This window comes from Rhincodon typus, chromosome 23, assembly GCF_021869965.1.
Source record: "Rhincodon typus isolate 14 chromosome 23, sRhiTyp1.1, whole genome shotgun sequence".
NCBI classification, from domain to species: domain Eukaryota; kingdom Metazoa; phylum Chordata; class Chondrichthyes; order Orectolobiformes; family Rhincodontidae; genus Rhincodon; species Rhincodon typus.
In genome coordinates this window covers 14217704-14233934 of record NC_063354.1, presented here as the reverse complement: position 1 = coordinate 14233934, position 16231 = coordinate 14217704, and the positions used below count along the sequence as shown (strand labels likewise).

The following is a 16231-nucleotide window of genomic DNA, read 5'->3' as shown; positions in this document are numbered from 1 at the left end:
CTGCTTGGCCTGCTGTGTTCATCCAGCCCTGCACCTTGTTGTCTCGGTTTCTCCAGCATCTGCAGTTCCTACTATCTCTCATAACAATCAACAAATCTGTTTCTCAGTGATGTAGGTTAAGTGACAAGTACTGGCTAGGAACATGTTCCTATTTTCTTTTGAAATGGTGGCATGAGATGCTCATTTGATGAGGCAGACAGAGCCATGGTTCAACATCTTATCAAAAGGATAGCATCTCTGACACTGTATTTGGTAAGATAAAATGGAGCCTGTTAGCTTAAATTTGCAGGTAACAAATTCAGTTGATATTTAAAGCAATCTTTTTAAATTAATTCAAGGTGACGTGCTCGTGACCATTGATTTACACAACATGTAATCACTTCTAAATGTATTTTATCTCCATAATTTATGGCCCCTGCAAAGATTAACCAGGTAGACCTCTCTTTCCAGGGCAATATAGCTATGAAACCAGATATTGATAGATACAATTCAGTGTTTTTGGCTGACATTTGCACTGACATTTTACGTAAGCCCAGAATTAAGATGCATGTTGTTATTGTTCTGAAATCTGTATGTGGGATGATGGAAATGCAGTTTGGAGATGGGGATGAAACATAGGGGTCCACACTGGGAGCAGAACCTCAAAAAATTACATCTTCAATGACAGAGCTCAAATATTAGCATAGGCCCTGCTGCTTGTGATACCAAAATATGAAAACCTGCATATTATGACAGAAACTTGGTATTCAGATTTCAATATAATATAAGTATTAGAAATACATCAATGTTAAACTAGGACAATATTGATAGAAATAAGTTGTGTGAATTGGTTATCATTATTATAAACAGTCTGACTATCTTTTAAAAAGTTCAAAGTGAAGTACTGGGACAGTTCTGGAAGCATGGCATTGCTTCTTATAAATTCAAAAGGTAGATCCATGAGAGATCAGGTTTGAGAAACAGGTCACAACATGCAGAGTCAATTCAGTATGAGTAGAAGGGTTGACAATCCTTCTTGGGTTTTGTTTTTGTTGCTTGTTTGAATGACTTGGCATGAGTGCACAGGAATTGTGTTTGTTCCTTCTTTATGTCCTGCTTGTATTCTTTGAATAGCTGTAATAAGAGAAAAATGCGCAGTGTAATGGATGGGGGGAGATGGAAGAGATACACATGAGGCAGGTGCACCAACACGGCTGTGGTTTTCCCACACATATCATTCACCCCCAATTGCCCCCAGGGAACATGAATTAAATGTCATTAGAGATCAAGTATCTACCAATTAGAACTGGAAGAGAAGCAGAGAATATTACAGGCCCTGACTAAGCAATGTGGCAATTTCCCTGTCCAAATATCTCATTTGCAATTGTATCCAGCTTCTCAATTTTAAATATTGTGTTGAAGAGGCTAAGATACTATCTAGAGATTGTGCTATCTCTCAGAATATAAAACTTGCTTTTTTGTTGGGCCTTGCTAAAGGGTGTATGAAGTGTCTTCATTGCTGTGTGTACTGACTCTGAATCACTCCGATAATTATGCATGGGTTTTGTTCTGTGATAGTAACTAGGTTTTTTTGATATTGTGCATAAATATTTTGTTCCTTTTTGTATTTCTTTAGGTCTCTGATTTCACTTTGTACAGTCTTTATTTAATACCTGTTACCTGTGAAGAAAGAAGTCAAATTCTGAATGCAATTGACAATAGCATAGACTACACTTTATGATCCTTTCTGAAAAGAAAGTTTTGAGTCACAGTCCTACAATTACTTGCTCTTGTACTATGGTGCGTTGGTAATAATTGCTGATCCTTTTAAAATTTGGCCTGGTTCTGTTACAAGAGCTTTTTGCTCAGTAAAACGAGTAAAAATAGGAATGAATACTTCAGTATTCCATTAGTTACTTGAGTAGAATTCACAATGTATTGTCCATTAAAATTATAGTCTGTATACCACAACACACACACAGGAATTAACCAGTTTGTATCAATACTTGTTTTAATAAAACAAAAAGTTTACTGAAACTCACTACAAGCAGACTGCAGGGAACAGGGTGAAGTTGTAGGTTAGCACATTTTCATGACATTTTTGCTTCCTGTAATTGGAATCTAAACTAATGGTATGAAAAACCGCCCCCTCTTCAGTCTGAAAGAATCCAATAAATACATCTGTGGAGTCCTTACCTTGTTTGGGATTGTCTTGAAGGCCAAAAGAAAGTAAGGCCATTGCAAATCTGTAGATACAATCTGAAGATTAAAACTGATTTTCTATAAATTATGGTGGCCTTACTTTGAAGCTATGGCTTTTGGATGGCATGAAATGTTTTTAACATTGAAAACTGCAGTTTTAATGAATTCATTGTTATTCCAGGACAAAGGGGACTGGTAAACTGTATACCTCTTCAAATATGTAAACATTCATATTCATGACTCACAAATAACTGGTCCTGGCACAGTCTGAACTCCCACTTGTATTAGAAATTCTCATTCCTGATTTCAGTAACTTTAGGAAACTGTAATGCCCAATATGAAACTGGATTAAACAAAATGCCTGTGGGAAAATTCCATTAGTTCTTTGTACTTTCAGAGAAAAGTCACTGGAGGATTGCTTATATCGCGGTGTTTCTCTTATCAACTTGCATTCTCGAAGAACAACAGTTACAGTGTGGATTTGTTTCAAACGTATTGCAATAGTGAACATTCATATAACAATTCCTTGGAGCAATCCTGACACATTTATGTTTAAAGAATTTCACTGTTAAATATTTTATAAATTTTCTTAAAACGTTTGAAAATAATCTGGAATTGCTAATTTGGTTATCTTTGCATAATTTTATGTTGTCAGCCCTCCTTTTGTGAAGAATTGAAGACAGACCAATATTCTTATGCAAACACGGTGGAAAGGGAAAGACACAGATACGATCTGAAAGTTTTTGTTAAAGGGACAGGTGCTCTGACGGATTTTTCTTTCCTTTGGATTACTTCAGGACCTGTGCAGCATGATCATTCAGCAATGGGAATGCAACGCCCAAAGGTAAATGCAATACCTTTTGTCCTCTGTCTACGTCATTGAAATTGAGAATCTACTTTCATTGATCCCACAACAAAGCTTTGATTCTCCTGTTTTCATTATCTTAATGTTTGAGACTGTAATTATGCAGAAACCTATAATGTGTAACACTAGCTAAACATCAATGGCATAATGTTTTGAGGGCTATAGTAAAATATAAACATAAATACTATTCCTCCTGACATTGTCAGATTGAATATTTAATGGCTTTGAAGTTTTTTTTCTTATTTAGCAAAATAACCATTGCTCTTTCTTTACAAAAGGATAAGACTGGAAGTCTGTGCCATAAAATCAAACAATTAATGTTAGGTCTTCATCTGTGTCACCAATATTGTGAATTTGTTTTTTTTTTCCAGCAGTTATATACTTTACAGTTGCAGTTTCAGAAGTCAGAAAGCTTGGACAGTCCTGAATGCTACTATTTTAATCATCACTTTTGTTTCATTTGACCCTGCACTCAATCCAGTTAAACACCAGTTTTCAATGATAAAACATTTTCTCCATCTAAAGCCATCACTTCAAAATAAGGACACCGCATAGATGTTAAAGCTGGTTACTTTAGTTGTGATGCAGATTGGAATGCATGGTTTAAAAGAATAGTACAGCAATGTAAATGACAAACAAACACAAAATGCTGGAGAAACTCAGTAGGTCTGGCAGCCCGTGTAGAGAGAGAGAAACAGAATTAATGTTTCAAGTCCATATAATTCTTCTTCAGAGCAGGTATGTAAATGGTAACACTGGAAATGCTTCATGTAAAACAGTTTACCTCTTACCTGTCAGTCTTCAAATGTTGATATCAGCAGTCTTTATCAATTGGTTTTTGTTATATTAACTACAGAATTTACAGCCACCACTGAAAAAAATTGATTCGTATTTCTTCTACTTAGTGCAAAGTACATTGCATACAGAACCTTGAAGCTGTGCTTGAGACCCCAATTTAAACAGAAGATGAACTCTTATTTAAGTAATTTTTTTAATCCTTATTGATGCCAGATTGTGGCAACAAAATACTTTTCACTGTATCTTCAAGATATGTGTGAAAATAAATAAATAGTTTAATCATTCACTCTGTGTTGGGCCATATGAAGTCAGAAGCATTGCACTACAGCAGTTGTTTTTATTGAGGACTTGTTAAACAAGGTTATATGGTGAATCAAATACCTGCAACAAAGTTTGTTTTGCAATCATGCAGTATTGGGTTACATTAAATATACTGATTTCAAACTTACAGCATTACTTGTATTAAATGCAAAAATTTCAGTCCAAATATTATAACAGAACACAACATTTGGTTATTCTGAAGTACTTCTAAAGGAATAAGGAACAAGAATAAACCTTACAGCTCTTAAAGCCTATTGTGCCATTCCATGAAATACTGGGCTGATAAGTGACCTAACTCCATTTACTTACTTTGGTACTATATATAGATATATATGCTTGCCGAGATCTTTCAATCTCAAATTTTAGTAGTTTGATTGAGGTAGTCTCCACTGCTTTTTGTGGCAAAGAATTGTAGCAAAGCATTCCATCATGCTATCTTCTGAATTACTTGGCTCTAATTTAAAAGTCAGGTCCCCTTGTTCAGTACTCACCCACCATCAGAACAAAATGTTTTTATCCATGGAACCCACCAGTTACGTTCAAATTCCTTAAGGCTCTAAAATATCACTGCCAAACTTTCTACAATTTGGGGAATGCAAGTCTAGTTTATGTAATGTTTCCCCACAGTCTAACCGGGATTACCATCCTTTCTGGATTTTACAGGACTGTCCCATATTTGATGTGCATATCCTGTGTCCTAGGTTGTCTGCTGATGGGAGGCTGCTTCATCCTGATTTTTCATCTTTGCTTTTCCCCCATAGCACTCTCTGGGCCTCCACTCTCAAAGGTTTCCTATCACTAACCCCTCCTTAGGTCTGACAGATTGACTGACAATCTCTGTACCCTCCCAATAGTCCAGATGAACAGCCTTGCCAGTAAAACCCCATACCTCTGTCTGTAACCACAGCCCCACACCCAGCCCTGTTCATGCAGTCCTCCTGCCAAAGTGTCCCTTAACATTATATCCTGAGATTTGGTCACCCTTGGAACATTGTTAACAATTCAGTGAATCTGTGCTGCTCTCTTTCTAAAGCCAATATATCCTTTATAATGTCTGATGCCCAGACTAAATGAGTACCCCATATGTGGTCAAGCCAGGGCTTTGTATAGCATTGCACTGCATAATGCCTGAAAATTTATACTTTCAGACAGAACACTTTGTTCAAGTAATCATGACTGATTTACTGTTATTGTTAGTGTATTAGGGAGCATTGGGTTATTTCTGTGCAACATTAATCTGCTACTAAATGCAAAAGGCTCTACCGTGTACATGCACTTGTGAGCACAGTACATTTGAAGCTATATTTCAGAGCTCTCACATCACAACTTGATGTAACAACAACAGTTTTAACAAGTCCCAGTGCTATATTTATAAAATTAATCTTGAATTTGAATATGTGCTTTTTAAAATATATTTTTCCTTTAAACATTCTGAAAGATGAGCCCAATTTCTTATGTGCATTTAGAATGATAAGAAGCATCTTTAGATTTTATGCTTTCCAAACTGTTAAACCAATTTTCTTTTGAGATTACGTGCATTGATGCATTTTTTACTACATTGAGCAATTGAGATTGGAAAGCATTGCTGAAAATTCATTAAGTGTTGAAAGAGAGACATATAGCTCTTCATGATCTAATGCTGTTCAAAAGCTTATTTGTGCATGTCATTTTAATCATTGTCTCCAGAAAGATGAAAACCATTAAGTCATGAAGGAAAGATTGCAGTTAATCAATTTGTTTTGTTTTAATTTGCAATGTTAAGATACAATAATTATATGCAAGTGATACATCAAAATATCAAAGTCACAAGCAAATTCTGGAGTGGTTTAAAAATCTGAAGGACACTGTTCCCTTTTAGGCAACTTCACAGCTGATCTACATTCACAATGACTGAAATATCAGCAAAGAAGGCTGTAAATCTGATTTTAATTCTCAAATTTGCCATTAAAATAGCAAATTGTAGTTTCTCACAGCAGTTATCAAGGTCTGACATGCAGTTCTGCTTCAATGGTTATTCAACCACCTCCTTTCTTCAACACGTCAGTGAATTCTGTGAAGCTATTTTGATCATCTTTGGAGATACGCTATCCAGCCTCGAACTTGGTAAGTAGGCTGAAGTGGTTGAAAGAGTTAAGGCTTTTTCTACGCTGGACAGTAAAAGTGCAATTTCCAGTTGAAGCAGTTAAAAGACACCATTCATGAGAGGGAAGATTTTCAGCAATGACTCTGTTAATTTATTCTTTTATATTTGGAGACATCTTTGTGGCATTTTAATGGCATTTTTAGATGCATAGTCTAATGATGTTTTCCTTGAAATGCGCTTAAAATATAGCAGTTACGGAAAATAGTAATCTCGTGTTTAGTTCCTTTGAAAATTATACAGCAGACTGCTTGCGTTTTATGTATTTCCATGTAAATCTTTGTTGCAGAGGATTGTGACATTTATGACCTATAACTTTGGAGCAGGATCCTGAAACAGATTCCTGAAACTGACCACAGTATATTGCGCCATACCACAAAATTACGTACTGTCGCGACTGCTACATTTCATTCAGGTAAACTAGTTATACCCAATTAAACAGCTGGTCGAGATACACACTACGCACCGCTCTGAACAGCATCGCTAACGGTGGTACACATTGTGCTTCTTTATTTCAGAAGAGTACATTAGATGACTCCACCTTGTTTTCCATAACTTCACTTTGATTAAAAGATACTGCTTTAGTTGAAAAATTATTATAATTACAATTTCTTGAATTTCTATCTGATTTCTTTCACACAATGAAATAGTAAGTGTTAAGCACATTGTTAAATTAGTCAGAGGCATTAATTTGCTGTGCAGGTGAATTGCTAGTCATTCTGAATCTGTATTAATTACCTCTAATTATATATGTCCTATTTTTATCTAAATTAGATTTAAAGAGTGGCACATGTGTAGTTGAAGATGTTTTAACAGTAAACTCGAATATCCAATGCCTTTCATTAAATATTTCCCAATCCAGTAAATTCCTTCAAATTTCATATACACCACAGCCTGCTCTCAATGTTTTCAAGATCCAGTTCAGCCATGTCTTAGTTGTAACATTTATACTAAAGTCACAATTAATTGCACAAGCAAGAAGCAGTCTGTGTACCATGAAGAATTAAATGTTTTGGCCAATGTAAGTCGGTATATGTAAGGTTACTGAAATACCAGATGTTTTTCTTTGGAATAAATTACATTTAAACAGCGCCTTTCACTTCCTCAGCATGCCCCTCACCAATTTACAGCCAACAAAGTACTTTTGAAGTGCAATAACTATAGCAAGAAATTTTGCTGCCTTATAATACCAGGTTTTATTTCTGTTTATCAAGTGCAGTTCAATAATTGAAGCTTGATGAAGTCCCACTACTATTTCAATTCTCTGTCTAATGAAGAATTAGCTTTGCTACAGTCTTCTTTATACGGCTGCTAATTTGTACAGAGCGTGCGCCAATAAACAGCAATGTGAGAACTCTGGCCAGTTTTTCTATTTGTTTGTGCTGGTGATTGAGTGATAAATATTGGCCAAAACACTTGGGCTAACTCTTCTTTCTCAACATGGTGTCAAAGGATCTATTACATTCACCTGAGAAGGCATACAGGGCCTCCATTTATAGTCTCATCCAAACGAGAGCACCTCTGTTAGTGCAGGACTCCCTCAGTCCAGCCCTGGGGTATCAACCAAGATTGTTATGCTTAAATACTTGAACTCACAAACTTGTGACTTTAGTATGAGTGTTACAAACTAAGCCATGGCTGAAGTGGATCTTGGAAAACATTGAGAGCAGGCTGTGGTGTATATGAAATTTGAAGGAATTTACTAGATTGGGACATAAATCATTCCTGGGGACATCAGTACTTGTCTCCCATAAATTATGTCTGAATTAAGGTCATGCTTTGCTAACCTGTTTGCATTAAATTTAATCATTAAAGCTAATACTGTGTGATGGGGAAACCTGTAAATTATTTTAGGCTGCAAAGGAAGAGTGTGTGTTTGCTTGAAATACTCAAACAAATGTTAATTTGTTGAAAAAGCAGATAATAGAATGAATGAAAAAAATAAGAATTCCAAACTTTAAGTTCCCAGACAGTCATTGATCTCCCTTTCTCTAAATAGCCCCAAACCATTTACTCCCCAACCATCCTCGCTTACTAATACCCACCTGTCCTTATATAAACTTGACTTTCTCTTCAGCCAATAACCATACAGTTCTGTTTTTCTGGGTATATGGTGTAAAAACAGCAACCACCATTTGGTTTAGAGGTTAGCGTGCCAATTTTTTTTTGAATAAGAGAACACTTTTTTCCCCTTCAGTCCCAATGGAGCACAAAGAGCACCAAATGCCTACCAGAATGTTACAAAACAAAATTTGATGCTGAGTCATGCATATAGCAATATTGTATTAGTGACAGGACTTTGAGGCTGTTATTGATGGGAGTTTCAATGTTGCCGATAGCATTTAATGTCAAGCATAGATATTGTCATTGATATGCCTTTCAGTGTGGCATGAATGTTGCTTCCCAATTAATCCCAAGCATGTGTGTTTTTCTGTACCTTGTTCTGAAGTACAGGTCTTCAGCATTACAGTCTGGAAATTGTCAGGGCCAGGAAGCTTTTGCTGTGTTTGTGTACTCACCATTCCTTGTTGTTGTATGTACTATTGTTTCTTCATATTTTTATAAAGTCAGAAGTCACACGACACCAGGTATAATCCAACAGGTTTATTTGATATCACAAGCTTTCAGAGTGCTGCTCCTTCGTCAGGTGAAGTGACAACTTCTGACTTTATCCACCTCAGTCCAACACTGGCACCTCTACATCATATTTTTTATAAGCTATTCAGTTGTTCACTCTTACTCTTTGCCCATTATTTGTACATTTGATTCAGCATACCTGATTCTTCACTTCTATGTGTTCTTCCTTTCTGTCTTCAAATCCTATAAAACGGTAAGCTAACCTTTAATCTGCAATGAGAAGGTGTAGAGCTGAATGAACACAGCAGGCCAAGCAGCATCATAGGAGCAGGAAGGCTGACGTTTCGGGTCTGGACCCTTCTTCAGAAATGGGGGAGGGGAAGGGGATTCTGAAATAAATAGAGAGAGAGGGGGAGGCGGATGGAAGATGGATAAAGGAGCAGATAGGTGGAGAGGAGACAGACAGGTCAAAGAGACGGGGATGGAGCCAGTAAAGGTGAGTGTAGGTGGGGAGTTAGGGTGGAGGTTGGTCAGTCCAGGGAAGATGGACAGGTCAAGGAGGTGGGATGAGGCTGGTAGGTAGGAGGTGGGGGTGGGGCTTGAGGTGGGAGGAGGGGATATGTGGGAGGAAGGACAGACAGGTTAGGGAGGCAGGGACGGGCTGGGCTGGTTTTGGGATGCAGTTGGGGGAGGGGAGATTTTGAAGCTTGTGAAGTCCACATTGATACCATTGGGCTGCAGGGTTCCCAAGCGAAATATGAGGTGCTGTTCCTGCAACCTTCGGGTGGCATTGTTGTGGCACTGGAGGAGGCCCAGGATGGACATGTCGTCTAAGGAATGGGAGGGGGAGTTGAAGTGGTTCGCGACTGGGAGGTGCAGTCGTTTGTCGCGAACCGAGCATAGGTGTTCTGCAAAGCGGTCTTCAAGCCTCCGCTTGGTTTCCCCGATGTAGAGGAGGCCACATCGAGAACAGTGGATACAGTATACCACATTAGCAGATGTGCTGTTTGCAGTTTTAATTTGCAGTTCTGTTGAAGATCCACACTGTTGAACCATTGAACCTATTTAGCTTTTCCGATCTAACAGACCTGATATGTATTTGCAGATTTGTACAGGGTTTGGGTGATTAGATCTAGAAGTTACATTTTTAAATCTGTGCATATATTATCATGCAATATTGTGAGTGTGTCTGAATTTCAATTTAGAGTACATCTAATTGAATCACTGTAAATTACTCAAAAAAAGCTAAAAGTTGCATGTTCGGTATAGAATGAGATATTCAGATTTTGAAGAAAAGTATGAGTAAAATTGATATGCTGTGTGTATTTTGTTAAAGTATATTAAAAGCAATTCTTTAATAGCAAGTAATTTTATGAGTACATTCTATATACTCATGGGAAATTTAAAATAATTATTTCAGTTTCCATCGTCAATGTAACTGGTCAAGAAATAGGCAATATTTTCAGCTTCATGTGTTCCTCATGTAAAATATGAGCACATATTGGGCTGCAAGTTGTAAATTATATATGAATATATTCTAAAGATGAAAAAGTGCCCTTATAATAAATATATATAGTGCATAATATAAATATACATACAACAAAATGTGGAAAAACAAATATTAAAGATTTAACCACTGCAATCTAATGTGAAAACTTGCTGAATATTTTCCAAAAGTTAGCATGCTAAAAGAACATGAAAATATTTTGTTTGCTGCTGTAACTAGATGAACTGGTTTTTCAGAATAAGTTATATTAAACCCAGGTTGAATTCCTTGAATAAAAAGGAGACAGGAGTGAGATGGTGCAAAATGAAGTGTAGATAGCATTGCCAGGAATAGGCCAGAATGGAAAGATTCATACATCAGGGAAAATGAAATCTACTTCCCTTTGCTACAAATATTAATGTTTCTCCTGTGGTGGTGCCTTGAGTCAGGAGTCACACTGTTGTACTATGGCTGGAACTTTCCACTGTGTTATTCATAACCTATTTTTAAATGTTCTTTATTTAATTGATTACCAATGGACACTGTACAAAAAAAGTGCATCTCTTTGTTGAGCTTCAAATCAAGGTTGACATCTGAAGGTAATACCAAGACTTTCGTTAGGAAAGGAATTAATTTGCCTCTTCCAGTAAATCAGATGGGTTGAAACGGTCCTGGATATTCGACTCCCCTTCACCAAGATCTGTAGATCAACAATGCCCTGTTGTAATTGTAGAAATAGACATGGAATCTAGATATACACTGAATGCACAACGGTTGTGTCTTTTGAGCAGTATTAACTCTGCAGACTCTTCACACAGACAGAGTTGGCCATTCTTCCTATCTTATTCCCTTGATACTGTCATCAGGATTCATGATTTACGTATTTTCAGAAACTTAGCAGCAACGCAAATCTCCCCCTGCATCTAATTGCTTATTTTCATCATACCTTTAATTGATATTTTTAACTGGCACCAATGTTACAACTGCACCTTTCTAAATATCCTCTCATGCCACCACTTTTCTTCCTTAAATATTGATGCTGTGAATTGTAGCATGGTTTGAAATTCTTTGTGATGTTGTTCCTCAGATGGTCCATAAGAGGTGCAGTTTTGGCAACTAGTGGAATCTAATCAGTTACTTTATCCATCATGTGGCTTTGCCTGAAACTGAGGATGGAATCCAACTAAGCAGGAAACATCCCCTGATACAGAAGTCTGATCCCATGTTCTGAATGCACAGCATCTATAAGCACTTCACAGGTAAATAATTCTGCAGTCTGTCCTCAATTTTAATAAAACAGATTTTAAAATCCATTTGCCAAGCATCAAATAAATTTGAAATAAGTTCTACCCTTTAAGATGCATCACATGATATTATGATCATGTGAGGTGTTATCAACTAAAATGGAAACAGAAATGCAGCAAATATTTAGAAGGTCAGACAAAATCTATGAAGAGAGAGATAGAGTAACACTTCAAGTGATATAAAAGGTCAACTACCTGAAACGATAATTCTGTTTCTCTCTAGAGGAGTTCCTGAACTGCTGAGTGCTTTCAGCATTTTCTGTTTTTAATTCAGATTTCCAGCATCTGGATTGTTTGGCCTTAGTTCTGCATTGCCAACTTACTTCAGCTGTCTTCAGTTAAGAGGGTATTTCAGCTAAACACTTTTAAATGTGCAAATGATGGATGGATTTAGTGAGAGAAAGGTTTTCAAGTTTATTGAATAATAGTAAAAATCACTGCACAAATAATAGATTAGGCTGAAGCAAATAACCAGACTATTGTGTAAAGGGCTTTACGTAATGGGAATTTTTGTCTGCACTTGTCACACTGTTCACCTTTAGGTGCTTTACCTTGCGAGTAAAGGCACTCCTCAAATAAACTTATTATTTGGAATATGGTGCAGTTCCAATTATGAACACAGCTACATTTTGTTCAACGGCAGTGAGCTGAACAACATATGAATGCACAGCCATTAAAATCTATCCCTCTGTGGTACTAAATAAGATGGGGCACATGGAAAAGAAGGACTGTCAGTCCTTTGGTTTAGTTTTGAGTGAAAATTACAACAGCAGGCTGTCTGAAAGTTAAACTTCTGAATATTTTTTCCTGGTTTTCCTGGGCCTGTGCCCAGGTGTACGAGATCACATGGAATGCAGCAAATATTGGAAAATTGGGCAGGTTGGAGCACCGCCTGTCAAGAAAACCTTCTGATTTTCCATCCATTTTAATTAATTGAGGGAAAATTGGGTGTGTTCCTTTCTGGATACGTGCTCTGACATGCCCAATTTCCTGACACTCACTGTGCCCACGTCCATTAGATTCTTCTCTTGTGCAGTGTATGAGATTGCAATGAGCACACTTTTTTAAACTTATTAAACTTAAATTACTGTATTTATTATGTATTTAGTTTTGTGGATGCTATTATTATTGTCCTTTAGAAGTCAGATATTCTTCAGGTCATTTTAAAGCTGCCTTTAGCCACCTAACTATATGATACTGTTCTGTTGAAACATTTGTTTTTGTGAGAATCCTTCCACAGACTGATTGTTCCCACTCTTGCTTACATTTATTAATTGAAATGACAGAAAAAAGATACCTCGATATTAATTATAAATGTAGCTTTTAACTTCATTTTAGGTTTTCTGTGTCAAAGTTGTGAATCAACTCAATTCTCAGGCGTGTTACCATGGCTCGCGATTTCTGTGATGTACTCCTGACATCCTGCAATAATTTTGGCACAAAGTAATTGGTCAAGACTGTAGTGTAACAGCTCAAACAGCTATTTTTAACCATTTCTCCAGGACTTGCACAGTTCTTCCTCTCTGTTGATTAAAATGCGGTTACAAAGTACTTTATATAGACTTCTCTTCAAAGATATCTAAGCTACAGTGGTGAAGTAATTTGTTTCGTTGCTATCCTCATTTACTTACTTTCCCCTGTTTGGAATGGATGTGAATCTGTGTCAGCTGTTTCCTATTTCTCTGGTTAGAGCGTTTTACCATCACCTTGTCAGGCCACCTGGGTTGATGACATTTCAGTTAAGGAATAAAATTGATGGAACAGGACAGGCTATTGGATTGAAACAGTGAGTCTTTGATTACATCACTTACCCATAATTCCTAGCAGGAAACCACATGTCCATTCAATGTGTTGCCTCGGATGAGTGGCCACAGAATATGGTGACCATAACACAAGGGAGCATGTGAGAACTATTCACATCAATTAAAAGGTGGAAAGGTGAGTGAGCGTTGAAAGGAATGACCTCAGCACCTGAGTTTAGTTTTAGCTAAAGAAAAATCTATCGAGCAAATGTGATCACACAGTCGATATTGAAGACTGAGCTTTTATCTAAAGTGTAAGCGTAGTGAAGTTTCCTGCAAGAGAACTATGTGAATGATCTTTAATTGATGACCCTATGGGATGTTCATCTAAACTGTTTGAAAAGCTGTTTTGTTTAAAAATGACTGCTTAAGGGAAGAAGAAATGAAATAGCTTGTTGATAATCATAGAGTGATGGATATGCTAGGCCATGAGTGTGCAGATTGTGTTTTAGTACAATTCAGTTGCTGTTAATGTTCCACAGCTCCTCATAGGTGCCCAGTCTTGAGTGGCATATTTTGTTCAAAATCTACCTCATTTATCATGGAGATAATGCCACACAACATGATAGAGGTGATCCTTGATATGAAGATGGTACTTTGTCTCCACAAAGACAATTGGGTAGTCGCTCCTACCGAAATTGTCATCGACAGATACATTTGTGATAAGAACATTGGTGAGGATGAGTTCAAGTATGTTTTCCCCTTTTGTTGGTTCCTTAATCATTTCTCTCAGACCCAGTCTAGCAGCTATGTCCTTTAGGGCTTGATCAGCTCGGCTAGTGGGGGTGCTATGAGGCCCCTCTTGGTGGTGGGCATTGAAATTTAGAATTTTTCTGTGTACAGTTTTGTGTGTAAGTTTGTTTGTTTTTTTCAGTGCAATTTATTATTACATTATGGCCAAGTGAGCATGGCCTTGATAACAAAGGTTTGAGATTACTGCTAATTAAGAAACTGAGGTTCTTGTCATTGCTTTCAGATATGAATAAGCTGTTCATGGATAGTCTGGCTGGGGCAGCACTGTAAAGGTTACCTCCTTCCTTCTTCTTTCACTCCTTGTTCTTCTATCTTCACTCCTACTGTTCCTAAGCTGTTGGCCACATAGTTGTTGGAATGGCAGGTTATGCAGCATGCAAAGCATGATGTCTACTCTGCTGAATACTGCAGCAGAAAGATTGTTTCATCACATCAACGGTCTGCTATATAGAATTTCAAGTCACTTGGCATATCTTTCATGTATGTATGCTGCCCACATGTACACATGTGATGCACCAGTCATCAGCCATGTTGTCAAAGGGTAGTCACTTGTGTCCCAGTAGCTACCTTTGGCTTGTGGTGTTAGTTCAAAGACAGACTGCACAGAAGTGTGGAGTGCTGCAAAAAGAAGGCATCATGACGGCTGCCAGGATATCAATCATTGCTCTGCACAAGACACTGGATTTTAAGTGAGTGGAAGTATGGTATGGGGTAGAGTTGAAATGCCGTGCTCGCAAAGTGTTTGGGTGGATTCAGTAGCAGCGTACACTCTTGGGAAACCTGCAATCTTCACAGAACTGAGGCTCTGCTCACTCCACCTGCTTGCCACCACCAACAGAAAATGAAAGTCATGAGCTCCCATTGAACAGAGAGCATCTTTCATTCAACAGCGGAATATACTGGAAAATCCCTGCTCTAATCTGGCAGAAGCTGGATGTGTAATGTTTCTTGCCACCTTGACAATGTGGCTGTGGACTTGTTGAGTTGGTAGGTTGTAGCTGTTTCAGATAGCAGATTTCAGTGAAGCTCTACTCAATGAAGTGCAAACGTTCCATATTGTTCCATATCAAGGCTCAGTTTGAACCATTGTTCTCTGAAGATGTACATTGCTAACTGCTGAGAGCTTTCTCCCACTCTTCTTCCTGATCCTTCTTCCAGTAATTTGCCCTTCTCTCTGCACCCTCACTTCAAACTCCCCCAAGGCAGAATTTTATAGTTTGTGAGGCTTGTAAAATTCCCTGGGTAACCTTCCACCAAACTCAAAATCCCTCAAACCATCTCAATTTTGAGCCTGTCAAGAGAAATTCAGAGGCAGAAGGGAAACCTCTTGTATCATTCTGGTCAGACCATAAGCAGGAAGTTGTCACACCTCCCTAAAGAGCCCACTTTTCAAATTGGTTGCCACCCGAAGTTCTGCCTCATAGGTGCTCCTTCTCCTTGTTGAACTCTCCCTCAGCATCTCCCATCCTCACCTTCCCTCCTCTGAGCATTGATTGACTGTGGGACTGCACTTATTAGCAGAGTTGCTTTCCCCATCCAATTCTTCAACTGAGCAGGTTGGGAAATGCACCATTTGTAAAGTTTTGACCTGGGTCATTTTGTATTTCAGAGGAAAGGAATGCCTTCCACTCTGCTCAAGGTTGTGAACGATGAGTTTGTGCAGGAGTCAGCATAGAGTCCTACGACACAGAAACAGACCCTTCAGTCCAATCAGTTCATGCCGAACATAATCCCACATTAAACTGGTCCCACCTGCCTGCTTCTGGCCCAAATCCCTCCAAATCTGTCCTATTCATATATCCATCCAAATGTCTTTTAAACATTGAAATTGTACTTGCATTCAGCACTTTAACAGGAAGTTCATTCCACACGCGAACTATCCACTGTGTAAAAAATTTTCCTCTTAAGTCTTTTTTAAATCTCGCTCCTCTCACCGAGTCTTGAAATTCTCCATCAATTCTATCTATACCTCTCGTCATTTTATAAAGTTCTTTCAGGTAACCT

General features: G+C 37.8%; 1 long non-coding RNA gene across 1 annotated transcript in view; it reads left to right on the top strand.

Annotated features, from left to right (window-relative positions):
- Positions 1–13478: 13478 nt before the first annotated feature.
- Positions 13479–16231, top strand: part of LOC125485879 — a 51980-nt gene continuing 49227 nt past the window's right edge. Inside the window, exon 1 of the long non-coding RNA XR_007264606.1 lies at positions 13479–13610. This is a non-coding gene — a long non-coding RNA (uncharacterized LOC125485879). The remainder of the gene's footprint in view (positions 13611–16231) is intronic.